This window comes from Polypterus senegalus, unplaced genomic scaffold (genome assembly GCF_016835505.1).
Source record: "Polypterus senegalus isolate Bchr_013 unplaced genomic scaffold, ASM1683550v1 scaffold_1599, whole genome shotgun sequence".
Lineage (NCBI taxonomy): Eukaryota > Metazoa > Chordata > Cladistia > Polypteriformes > Polypteridae > Polypterus > Polypterus senegalus.
In genome coordinates this window covers 10,633-24,405 of record NW_024381816.1, presented here as the reverse complement: position 1 = coordinate 24,405, position 13,773 = coordinate 10,633, and the positions used below count along the sequence as shown (strand labels likewise).

The following is a 13,773-nucleotide window of genomic DNA, read 5'->3' as shown; positions in this document are numbered from 1 at the left end:
GTGGCAACCTGGTCAGCAAAGGTGGCATACATCATGGTGGGTGTTAGTGCTAATGAGCCAATAATAATGAGATAGGTGGGATGGGGGACAGACAGATGAGCTGAGATAACAAGAAGGTCCATCTGTCTTTGCCAGGCTGAGCTGGAGATGGTGTTCCTTCATGCAGGTTGCAGTATCAGTGAGACATGGAGAGCTTGTAGCTGATACTGTGTGGTCCTCTAGAGGGAACTTCATTGGCATAGCACTGATAAGTGAAAACACAGGACTGGCTGATAGTGCCTTGTGAAGAGGGGTATAAGGGGCATTCCCTACAGATTTTATTATTTTTTCTCCAGCCGTCTGGAGTTTTTTTGTTTTTTCTGTCCCCCCTGGCCATTGAACCTTACTCTTATTCGATGTTAATTAATGTTGACTTATTTTGTTTTCTTATTGTGTCTTTCATTTTTCTATTCTTTATTATTTAAAGTACTTTGAGCTACTGTTTGTATGAAAATGTGCTATAGAAATAAATGTTGTTGTTGTTGTTGATAAGGAGATGAGGAGAGCATCCAGCACTGATCCTCAGAGGACCTCAGTCCTTCTTTGGTGTACCTTTCATATTTCTCCTGAGATGAACGCTGAGTAGGATGTGCCCAAACTATCGGAGGGCAGTCCCAGAGGGTGGTGAGGAGGATCGGATGGTGGACTGTGTCATTTCAAAGGAGAGATCTGGATGACATGTTGGTAGCTCTACCTAGCTGTAATGTGCTGATAACGGGCCCCTCTTGAAGCCTGACTGCTTACGATTGTGCTGAGTGTTGGTTTGAGCCCAGATGGGTGTTAAGAGAACTGAACGTTTCTGTTGTTGTTTTCTTTTCAGGCAGCTTTGAACATGGTGACCAGATGTCTATCCTCTGATCTCTTAGGCGAAGGCATTTTATGTGTGTCCCTGCATCCTGGATGGGTGAAGACTGATATGGGTGGACCCAAAGTGAGTTCATGTGCCGATTATTTGTATTGAGTGTTACATTATTAATGTGTGTCTGTCACAAGTGCACTGCCGCCTCGAGGTACAAACACGGACAGCTGCACTTGGACGCTCACCTTGTGCGGATCAGTCACCGTTCACCACGGGCAGCACACCGCAGCACACGCTCTTGAAGTGGCTGGGCCAGGATGGCAGTTTATTGAATCGTTTTTCTAGCCATGGGCTCCACTGTGCCACCTGTGGGCTGTCAGTAAGAGAAGGACGGAGATGGAGGAGTCTGCAGCACTGACATTAGTCACGTCTTTCTAAAGTTTTAAGAGACATCAAAATCTCACAATCATTCCGGGGAGTTTCTGTCTGGCACTCCTTCTAGTACCTTTATTTTATACTGTGAGTGAGCGTCACCCTTCTTCTAATTTGAGTTCTTAGTGACTGCTGTTAGGAATCTCAAAACACAAAAACATGAACTTCGGTGCTAAAACTAAGCGTGAAGGCCACTTGTCTCAAAACCAACGTGGCTCTAAACTAACGAAGCAGGCTTTATGGTCTACATTGGCAGAAAGGGAGAGGGGAACCACATGAAACCGTTCATTCCAAAGCATAAAACAAACTTCCTGTTATATTTAAAGACAAATGACATACCAAAACAACAAAACGGAAACAGGAAGGCAAACCAAACGGGCAATCCTAAGCACAACCTAAAACAAGTCTGAGAGCTAGAATACTAAACCAACAATTAGGGCCAAGGTCCATAGACAAAAAAGTAATAAGAAAATGTAAAATCCAAAATGGTAACCAAAGAGAAGGTGAGAAGAAAGACAGAAATGAAAATACTAAAGTTGGGCAGCGCCAGCACTGGCTTATCTAGGCTGGTGAGGTGGGCTCAGTGCTGCAGCATCAAGAGGCCCCATCCCTTAGGTTTAAGATAAAGAGGACAAGGAACAGAAGATAAAGAGCTAATACATAGTTCATTAACTGCTTCCTACATTGCCAGCTGATGCATAAGCAGGAGACATGAAGGCTCATAGGAGAGAAGCCTTTTGACTTGAAGACCCGCCTGCTTGTGGAATTGGGAGGCCAGGCTGTGTAGGGTGAGGCCAAATCGAGGCAGTTTGTGTTTTGTGGGTCTCCTAAATTGCCTCACACCACTTTGCTCCATCTGAACGCTCATCTCCTGGTCCTGTTTACTCTGCCGCCATTGTGGCCTGCCAACTCCATTCATTTGTTTATAGCGCCCTTCACAGAGAGCAGGCTAAGGATGCTGTAACAAGCTCACTGGTAAGATGAAATTACAAACTTTACAATCTGCTCATTTATATAATGAAGGCACATAAGAATATGGAAGTGTCAAACTCTCAGCCACACAAAGCAGATCCAAACTGGTGACCATAAACCGAGTGTCACACTACCAGTCCACTCAACGATTGCAGGAGAGTCGGATCCTGCCAGTTTTATCAGAGGGCCTCAGCTCGACAGACTCTTCTGCTTACAAATCTCTAAACTTCTTTTTACTTTGACTTGACGCACTACGTTTCTTTGACGTCGCTGATGGCCGTGTTTACTTCATTAGCTCTTCTTTCACTACTTTACTTGTTTTCTGTGACCCTGCAGTGAGCTTCTTATAGCTGAGCTCTTCATCGGGACACGACCTGCCTGTTCACATTTCATCCTCCCAAGTCGCCCTGCAGTCGCACTCAGTTGGCAGCAGCAGGTTTAAAGCATACTTTATAACATGTCACTTCTAACCCTCATATCGTTGACAGCATGCGTAGCACTGTAGAGCTCGGTTATTATAAGTGAGTGTTCAGGTGTTACATTTTTATAAAGTAATAAATGTCATCTTCACAAAAAAGGTAAAGCAATGTCAGATAAAGAGACTGTGTACAAGAACTCAGCCTTGACGGTTATGAGGGCATCTCAAGATGTTCATGTCTTCTGTCTGGTCAGGACCTCCTAGGTACTCAAAAATGTGGCTAGCGGGCCCATTTTGAATTGCATGTGCTTATTTGTGTGACGCCTTTGACATTTATGATACCGTTGGCTCCACTTGCAGGTCCAGTGACTGCTCAGGGTGGCACAGCACCAGTAGTGGGAAACCACAAGCTCAGGGTCTGAAGTGCAAAGCCTCGGCCACTTCGCCACACTGTCTGCCTAATTAACGCGTTTCTTTTCACACCAAGTGCTTCTGATTTATGCTCGGCTGCTCTCACGTTGTGCTGTTTTATGTTTATTGCTGTTATGACGTACTGAACTTTAGGAGTTTGTCCCCCTTATTTCAAGCCCATGTTGCTCGTTTCACTTCTGTCTTCATTTGCTGTTTCTTGTTCATTTCTTTTCAAGCTTTCAGTGTTTTCATTGAAATTCACAGTGTTGTCATCTGCCCCTTCCCCCTGGTAGCCTGATGTAGGTGTGACATTGGCGTGACGTTGGCGTGTCATGTCTGTATGTAAGGCTCACATTTGCAGTGTATCACCCCGTCTCTGTCGTGTCTTGAGTGATCCTTAGCTTACTTAACAGATTTCCAAGATGTCACTTTCGTGATGTCACCCACCCCAATGCTCCGTGTCCTTCACTTTGTATTCAGTTTATTGTTTTTTTCCCATTTCTCGTGGCACCGGCTGTGGACTGATCTGCGTCCTGCTGCCCTCCACTGCCCCGTGTGACTTTCTTTAGCACAAAACCTGAGATGTGTGAGTGATGGACGCTGGGGGCTCATTGGACAGCCCTGACATCACAAGCATGGTGGTCTGTGTTTCCTTTCCTTTACCTTGTTCATTCATTTTATTATTTGGTGGTATTTATCAATGTCAATATTTTAGCCAAGTCTTGTATGTCACATTTTGTTTTTCGTTTAGTGTTTTTTAATCAGTTTCTAATTGTCATGCGTGTTAATGTAGTTTGTATTTTAGTAGTCTAAAGATGTGCAGCCCACCTGAGGCCATTAAAGGGCCCAACAGGCCTGCCCTGGCATTCACTTTCTTTGTTCCGTTTTGTTCTTCTCACCCTTTCTGGTCCTTTGTCTCGATTTTCTTGGTCTTTTGACCATTTTCATTTGATCTGTTGGCTTTTTGATTCGTCTTTTGTTCTCCGTTAGCTCTTTTGGTTTTGTGGTCTTAATTTGACTATTTATGGATTTTCTGGTTCTTGGTATTCCATCACAAACGGCAGCCAAAAATGAAAAGAGTAGACCAGAAGATGACATGAAGTCATACAACGACACATGGATTCCTTACCAGAAGGACTAACTGTTGTTTTCAAAAAGTTCATAAGCGCAAAAATAAAAACACAAAGGCATTTAAAACATTTTGAAAATGTGCGCACAAACTGAAACAACGGGCAGCACGTGGTGCCCACTTAAATATCAGTCACAGGGCATCACTTCCGGGATGGCAGCTCTTAGAAACCCATCTTAGCGATGGCCACACCCACCAAAAACAATCTGGTGTTTCGGTGAAATTCAGAAGAGAACGGTAAAGTTCAACAGAAGTCAGCATCACATATAATAAAATGCTAAGGTTATTCTGTCCGCCTGCCACACAATTACTCGCCAACCACCGGGGCTTCAACCTTCATCTTGATCTTAATTGAAATCTTGTGACCTGAAATGTCCTGCAAATTCACAAATGTTTAGGCAGCAGCAACCTCGGCAAGACGATCTGTGGTCAGGTGTTTATTACGATAAGGGCAGCAGCGAAAAAACCAAGTGGCACAGCCGTAAGAGCAGTGACATCTGCTGACAGTCAGGCGAGTAAGAGACGCAGAATGAGAAATACAGACTGAGAAGAAAGGAGTTTGAAGGAGGAGCGAGTGAGCAGCAGACAAACACCACGGCTCATAGGCGCGAAGACAAAGTCCACGACCCCAGGGCCAGAAGTGCATGGTGACAACTGAGGACATCGTCAGATCGACAAGTCACAACAAGTCATCAGCAGTCCAGTCAGAAAGTGATTGTGCTTTTGGATTGCGAATAATTCAGAAATGAAAGGAAAAAATAACGAGGCCAGCCAGAAAGATTTGCTGTACAAAGCCCAGAAGGAAAATGGCACCAAATCAGCTGTCTTAGCACTTGACTATTTAGCTTTGTCATTTTTGACATTTTGAAATGGTTAGAATATTGGAATTCTTTGGCTTGCTTTTGTATTTTTTAAATTTAATTTACTGTGTTAAATCATCCTGTTTACTTGAGCCAGAGGTGTAGGTGGCTCCTCTCGCGCCTCTGTGAATTTGTTAGGCCTAATCAGGTGACACACAGTCAGTCCGTGGAGGATCGCCAGGCCTCGCCAACATGACGCGTTTGTGTTCTTGGCAGATCTGAGTGCGGGGAAAGCCGATAACCCCGTCATGTCTTTCTTATTGTAGGCCCACCTGACCAAAGAAGAGAGCATCGCTGGGATCCTTAATGTGATGTCAAACTTGTCAGAAAAGGACACCGGCGGGTATGTGTGTTACACTGGAGAGACTCTGCCATGGTGAAGTGAGTGAGTGGCATGTAACGAGAGCTCGTAATAAAAATGAAACTGTGCACAAAGTCACTTGTCACTGTCAGTCACTGTGTCTAGAGGACGAGTGAAGGTGACATCAGGTGTGTCATCTCTCCATTTCTGCTCCATCTTCTTCTCTTGACTTACTTAATCCCAGTGTGACTGCCAAGGTGTTTTACAGGGCACCTGCTGCTTTAGCCTCGTATCAGTGACTTGTCTCTAATAAGTCACTTGATTTGATGACAGTGCCCCCCAAGTATGTCACCTAACCTAATTAGTCATCTAAGATGAGATGAAAGTCCACAGAGACAAAGGGAGGTCATGCAGTGAGGCAGTGAGAACAACTGGGCAGTAGAGCAGTGGCACCAAGTGGGCACAGCATGTTTAAATATTTATTACAAGGAAGCAGCAGCTAAAAATCAAAGAACAAAATAGGCAAACCTAAAAGAGAACAAAGAAAAATCTGACGAAACAGAAGAGGACCTTTAACTCATGAGCCGTGGAAATCACGTCAGTGCTGAAGCCTCACCAACAACACCACCATTTATCTCTAGAGCTCAGCTTTATACAAATGGTGAAACTCAAAGTGCTTTACATGATGAAGAAAGAACAAAGCTAAAAGTGTGCAATTCGAATTAACAAAAAATGAAGTAAAGTCCGATGGCCAGGAGGAGAGAAAAAAATAAATCTGTAGGGGGTCCGAGGCCACGAGACCACCCAGCCAGCTCTCCTAACATTAGTGATCTCAATAAGTCCTCATGGTTTTCAGGCTTCATGTAGAAGAATTAGACGATGATGATGGTCACGTGGACCTCTGGCCTTCAGTCCATCAATGGAGGGGCTGCATGGGGCTTTGATCAGGTGGTGGGGGCACAGATCACAACAACAGAAAACTGGAAAAAGAACAGCAGAGAAAGTAGGGCTGAGTACGGATTGTGGAGCCACCAGGAATGATGACGATAACTCAATGCATCTCCAGAATATCAGGAGGACACTAAAATGAAGCTCCGAGAGAGAGCGCCACGTTAACATAGCTGGTTTGGTAAAGTGGGCCACCGTATCAGCCTGGCGACTTTCTATCAGTGAACTCGTAATTCCACCTTTGAGGTCCATCACAGTAGAAGGCCACCTGCCCGCCTCACCACTTCTTTGAAGTTTAGCTCTTGGAATTCTAAGCAGACCCTCATTTGAAGATCTGAGGCTATGATTTGAGGTGTCAGATGAGAGACAGGACGGCGTGAGATGACTGAAGGCTTTATAAACCAGCAGCAGGAGTTTAAAATCAATTCTGAATGGCACTGGTAACCAGTGTAGTGACACTAAGACTGGCGTGATAGGCTCAGATTTTCTCTTCCTAGTTCAGATTCGAGCAGCTCCATTCTGCACTCGTTGTCTTTTTTGGGTGGTCCTGAGTGCGTCACAGTAATCTATTCGACTGAAAACAAAGGCATGAGCTCATTTTTCAGCATCTTGCAGAGTTATAAGAGGTCTAACTTGTCTTATATTCCTTGAGTGAAAAAAATGCTGTCCTAGAAATCTGATAAATTTGTGATTTAAAGTTCAGGTCCAAGTCAATAATGACCTCCGTCTTGACCTTTAAGCCTAACGCAAGTTTATTTCCATACCCTCATTGTATTCCATGTTTGCCAATCACTAAGATTTCCGATTTCTCTTTATTTAGTTTGATAAAATGACTGCTCATCGACTCAGAAACACAAGAACACTTAAACTACTACCACTAGTGCTCTTCGTCCCAGATGGGACATAAGGCCGAGATGACTTGCTGCCATCTGCTCCGGTCTTTAACAGCACGGTGGGCCTCACGCCAGGTGCGGTTCATCTCCTTCACTCCAGATGTCCTCCGCCATCTTGTCTTTGGCCGCCCTTGTTTCCTCTTTCCAGGTGGAGTTCATCTACTCTTGGATACGCTCTTTGTCCATTCTAACACACGCACGCCTGAGCCATCTCAGATGCTGATGCCTAATCTCAAGGGCTACGCTCAGCATTTCGTTTTAGTGTCGCGCTAACCCCTTGGATATCTCATTCAGTCATCCACTTTGGAAGAAGTACTGAGGTCTGCTGTCACGTTGAGTTACTCTTCAGCATCGTCGTGCCATACAGCAGGACAGATGTGACATTCCTCTGAAAGGCACAGAATGTTTGCCTTGTTCATGCACACTTCATCCTCTCGATAAAAAACAAAATGTCGAGGCTTCTAAACCATCAAACCCCATTTAGTCACAAGAAAGGCAAATGCTGACGCTTTATAAATAAAAAGATTTATTTTCACAACAGTGCTCTGAGAAACAGTTGAGCCCAAAAGGAGCTACAAAGTTGTCAATCCTGGAGCAAACAAAGTCACAGCACACGATGAAAAATGAGCCCCGGGGTCAAAATTCAGAAAACTGATCAGCAAAAAGAAAGCCAAAAACACCTGAGAACTCGGCAGTGGCAGTCAATTCAATGAACCGCAGGGGACTGTGGGTTTTCCTCACCCCTTATAGGGCAGAGGGCAGTCCCTAAACAGTAATGGGCAGGTGAGCCCACCCTCCAAACACACGAAACATAATAAAATACAAGTTAGAATTTGTGAAGAGACGTCCATTAAAATGCAAGTGCAGATTCTCCTAATTACTAAATACAGAACCAGCACACCTGCAGATTTGGAAACAAGGTAGAAACAAAAATGGAGGCCAACCATATCGGCCCACTGATTAACTGATGAACTATAACCAACTGACAATGGAGGAGATTAAAACAAGGTCATCGCCCTGGACGCCTCGGCCAACCGGCCGCCTACCCGCTCCTGGCCATCCGATCTGATGAGAGAATCTTTCCATTTGATTATTCCAACACTTTTCCATAAGCAGCAGAGCAGTCAAAGTAAGTGACATCAGGAGGACCTCTGGTCAGCCGGCTAATGAGCCCAGGAATGCAAGACGGACCCCTGAAGGGAAGAGCGAAGCTGGCAGGAGTGCCCGGCTGCTGCCTGCTGATCTTCATCTGTTCACATCTGCACATTTTGTGTTCCTCATTTCAGTTCATTCTCTCCAGTTTTCCGTCTTTTTAACGCTTGGACTTTTGTGTCTCGGGAATCTCACATTATTCTGAACTGTTTTTGAATGGTAACTTTTTAGTGTGTCCTAAGGGAGCCAGCTGTCCTGCAGAGGTGGCCCTAAATGACCTGGTGACACGTTTGAAGTGGGCTCTTAAGATGGCTGGTGATGATTTTGGAGGCTGAAGTCCCAACAGGGCAAGTCATTACTGGTTGATGAGGTAGCGAGGCCTCAAGTCTTTGCATTTAACGATTAGACGACGGCGCAGCTACTGAATGTGACCGTCCTGCCTTACCTGTCTGGCCTCCCCCTTATGGGGACTGCAAGGCCCACCTGGCTGAGAGTGTGTGGAGACCAAGATCAACTTCAGTTAACAAATGGGGGCACGCGGTTCACTGAGTCCTGCCTGACGGTCACGTTCACATGACCAAGAGATGTGCTGTTGTGCAGTTTGGTTTGTTCTACTCGGACAGAATAAAGAATTACAAAGCTTGAACGTAATCTGACGTGTGAATCCTTATGTTGAGTTCATCCTTCGATCAGCCAACCTACAGGACCTGCTCATCCGGCACAGGGTCACGAGTGGCACACAAACATGGCGGCCACTGAACGAACGAGTGAATCTGCCTGAGCGAATCATTCTGGACTGCGAAGAAAACGCATGACGTGCTCAGTCAGCGTCCAAAAACGGCACACTGGGGAAAGGGGCACAAACTTGTAAATGTTGTGCCACCACATTAATGGGGACGCTGGGGGGGTCTGAGTAGCTACAGGCCAGCAATATTAACATGCATGATGGGTACAATGAAGAAACAGTTAAAGAAAAGGCCTGTCAAGAAGACGCCGTGTTAGGGAGCAGCCAGCATGGCTTAGAAAGGGAGACCATGTTGGACTGCTATGGCAGAATCACTGAAGGATCAACGAAAGCAGACGGCCAGAGAGGCGCAGGTGAGACTATTGATCTGATTTGGGGCGCGTAGTGAAACGAAAAGAAAAGGAAATACAGGATACGGCGTGGAGATGTGACAAAATGTGACAAGATGGCGTTCAATGGTTAATCTCATTGGTGAATCAGCTTGGCTTTCTGGTCTTATTCCGCAGCCACAACAGTCCACTTCAGTGGCATATAGCGACATAGACACGTATCGTCGAATCTGAACCCCTCTCTCTGTAGTGGCTGCTCTATCCAGACACACACAGGTTTTGCCCAAAGGTTTTCTTTCTTTTCTTTCAACCTCCTCTTTCCCACACTTCACCAGTTCACCTCACCCCCTTTATTCCCATCCTGCCCTTTGTCTTTTACGAAATCAACTACTGTGTGCACCAAACTCCTAAAGAAACACAGGGTTCAGTTCTGGACATAACAGTGGTCAGCTCTTTTGTCATTTTCTAGGATTGTACTTTTTGTACCTTCACGCTGCACTGGTGCCCCCTGTGGTGCCCGATTAGCCAGCACAATGGCGTCACCTCCTTACCTGGAAAACCTCAGAACGATCACAAACAAGCAAGCAATTAGCGACAAGCCGGGCAAAGGAGCCCAAATGCTGAAAGGCCGCAGCTCCTTGAGTTTAAGGCACAGCAGCTCATTAGGAAACAACAGGAACACCCGGAAAAGTGAAAAGAACATCACGTGAATAACAACGGGAATCTGAAAACGCAGACCTGTGTCACATCCAGAAATGCTTGGCACATCTCAAGAAGAACTGTGTGGGCAGCCGTCTGCAGAAACTGGACATGCCAGCGTGGTCCGTGAAGGCAGAAGTCCAATAAGAAAACACTTCAGATGGTGTGAAGCCTTGTGACTGAGCCGGGTGCCTAATCGGTGGACTGCTGCTGTACGAAGCCCAGGGTCATTCTGGGAAGAGCTCTCCGTGTATGAAGCTTGAAAAGGAAATGTAGACAAGTCTTTAATAAAGAGTCGGCGGCAGGACACCATCAGATTAAGAAAACCTGCGCTTAGCCTGCGCTACTGGACCGGGCGGCAAGACTCGCTAGAAACACAAATCGGTTACCTTCTCTTCCTGCTGATTTGCTGTGTGGGCTCTAAATAAGCAAAGGCTCTTACTGGTAGAGGTGGGAAAATCAGACCGAAGCGTCAAAGCTCGTCTCGGTCAACGTGCAGCACGCCGAGTTGAATCCGTGTGTCGAAACGGCGCTGCCACGTGACCCGTGAATGTCATCAGTGCTTCACAGCGCCCTTCATTGGTGAACAGGCCGTCTACATTAACGCATCCGTCTCATTCAACAATGACAGAGATGTGGTGACAGAAAACGGCACTCGTGCCACCGAACAGGGTAGAATCCGTCACCTTCTTAGGGTCTCCATTTTATGTTCTGATTGCGGTTTGTTAAATAAAGTGATAAAACACACAGTTCTGTGCCGGTTTGCTGCACAGCCAACAACAACACGTCATCCACGATGATAGTCCGGCACAGCGAACTGGCAACGCTGACAGGAACCTAATTATTATTATTATCTCCTAATTAGAATAAAATGTGCATGTATCAATATACCTAACAATGAAAAATATATATTAATAAAATGTTAATAAATGCATCAAAACATAAGGGACCCTAACAGAACATGACCTTGACTCCAACACAGTGTCCAGAAAACGAGGTTTGGTGAGGCCGTAGTGGACATGATGGTAAAGGATGGCCAGCCTTTCTCCATGTTTGAGGATGAAGGATTCAGACCCGTTGTTAACATCTGAATCCGTCTTGCATCATTCTGAATAGAGAAGCTGTGAAGACAATGGTGGAGGTGAGATATGACAGCACCAGAGAGAAGGCCATGGCTGAAGTAAAGCAGGCCATCAGACATGTGGCCATCCATTAACACGGGTGCATCTCTCGCCGTACCTGAGAGCCTTTAGGGGTACAACACTTGACCGACTCGGCAGCTCATAAGGCCAAAGTTACTGCTACGGGGTCCACAAGACTGTAGCTGCTGTACATCAGCTGAACAGTCGACTCATTTACTGCTTGGCACACCTGCTAAACCGCGCTGGGAGGAAATCCCTTTCCCAAACCCCAGAACTGGAAGATACGCGCAGCACATTGTGGGCACAGCTGCAAAGGGAAAGTCAAATCAAATATGGATGTGGCTCAAATGAAGCTTGTGCAAGAGGAGCAGCACCTCGATATGAGCCCAGAGAACCTTTGGGGGCAGCACTGGCATCTCTGAGCACGGACAGTTCTTAGGCCATTTAATCAGGCAACAACAGAGCTCTCTGAGGGGTCCAAGGCGATTCCCCTTATAGAGATGCTTAAGCAGGACAGCAATGTTCCCACACTAGCCAATACGTTGAAGATCAACTGGCATGACAAATCCAGTAACCTTGAGAAAGTCCCCTCCCCGCCTTAAACCTCTGAGGTTTACCAACCCAAGTAATGCCCAGGCGGCTGTAGAAAGGCTGACCCGTTGAGTGTGCTGGCTTTGTGAGCCCCGAGACCCCAGAAGCTGTTGAGTTAACACAGAGAGCAACGACATCAGCCACTGAAAACTGCAACGTGTGGGCCTTGTTGGACAGCCGTGTAGAAACTCGACGGCACACGAGCAGGGCATCTGCCAGCGCCACGGTGGAAATCCAGAGGTACTGACTGCACGTTGTACATTTACCCATCATACGTAACCTTTCTTACCATCTCATAAGTACCTGGCAAGAGCAGAGGACCCCCTCACATACTGGGCAGCACGCAGGACACTTTAGAAACTGGCATCCCAGCATCGTCAGCTCCCTGTGAGAGAAGATTTTCAAAAAGCTGGACAAGTGCTGAGCCAGAAGAGGAGCCGACTGACAGTAGAAAAGATAGGATGTTTGAATAAAAACAAGTGACAATTCATTTGGATTGTCATGCATGTCAAATGTAAAACTTGCATTCTAGCTGTAACCTTGTAAAGGAGCTCAGTGAAAGGCGCTATATAAGAGCGAACTGCCTGGTGTTACACTCGTCTTCATTACTGCACTTTTCTTTCGAAGCAAGCCGTCTTATCGCCAAAATAATCAAATCCAATTGGTGCAATGTGTGCCCACCGGCAGCCGCGCCCTCCCATCATTTGCAATGCCAAGTCGCTCCCTCAGGGTCAGGCAGGGCGGCTGTGCTCCAGCTCATCTTCTACCAAAGCTCCCAGAACACCTAAAGAGTCTTGTCTGGCTAGCGAGGTCGGAGATCGTGTCATAGCCGCGGTTCCAGTTAAACTCAAATCCAAAGGGAATGACAAATACATTGAAACATGTCTTTCAATATTTCAGTTAAGGTCAAAATTGAATTCCATTTTTTTGTACAGCACTCTGTACTTTCACTTGTATCGAATGAGTTTGAATTGTGAAATTGCAACGACAAATTTGAACACATGGAGGGTGAGGACGACATGCGCAGAGCGCTCTCTGCTGTAAACGTAACGTCCGTTCTTAGCCTAATATGCGCCTCACCGATGTGTGAGTAAAGAATGAGATGAGATGTGAAACATAACCAGGGGTCGTTGTGCCAGCTGGCGGCCAGCTGATTAGTCAATAAGCGACTCTTTGGGGTAAATCTCACTCTGAAGGAGTCACCAGCCATGAACCTCACCGCACGACTCTGCCCTTCAGTCCTGGCAGCAGAAATCATCAACACGCAGTCTGCTGGCGCCTTTGGCCGAGGACCTCGTCTGTGTTCCTCCATTACCGGCGCTCATCAAGCAAACATTTTCACTGTGTGACTATCTGTGCAGTGGACGTCGTTACAACGTGAAGACATCTCTCGAAATGCGTGCTTGTGTCAAACGTAACAGCAATGTGCTGCACAGACTGCTGTCTTGGGTTGAAACATTTGATCCTGCCGACTACACTTCATCTGTCTGACCGCTGATAGTCAGGCTGTGTTTAACGGCATTGTGACCTGTGAGTGGATTTTGTTGACTGGAACACAACTGGCATTGAAATGTGAAGGCCAGCATCGGTGGTCTTACAACAGAAAAAAAAACTCAAATTGTACTAATATTATGTAAAAAGGCCAGAACTAAATAACATAAAAACTAAGACAAAATAAAAATACAAATTGTTGACTCCACTGAAAACTAGAACAAATTAAAAATGAACTTTAGAAAATCAAATAAAAACTAAAACTGCAATTAATATAGAACTGAAATATGACTGATGCTCACCTCCGAGAACACGGCGCTCCTCCGCTATCACGAGGGATGTGGCAGCATCGTGATCCCCAGCATTACCTGGCAGATGGTGGAGACGTTGATGAAGAGGATGATCGCCGCCGAGCCATGAAG

General features: G+C 45.9%; 1 long non-coding RNA gene across 1 annotated transcript; it reads left to right on the top strand.

Moving 5' to 3' along the window:
• Window positions 1-834: 834 nt before the first annotated feature.
• Window positions 835-5,495, top strand: LOC120520929. Its single transcript, XR_005631914.1, has 2 exons — window positions 835-970; window positions 5,327-5,495. It is a non-coding gene; the product is annotated as an uncharacterized LOC120520929 (long non-coding RNA).
• The last annotated feature ends 8,278 nt before the right edge of the window (window positions 5,496-13,773 follow it).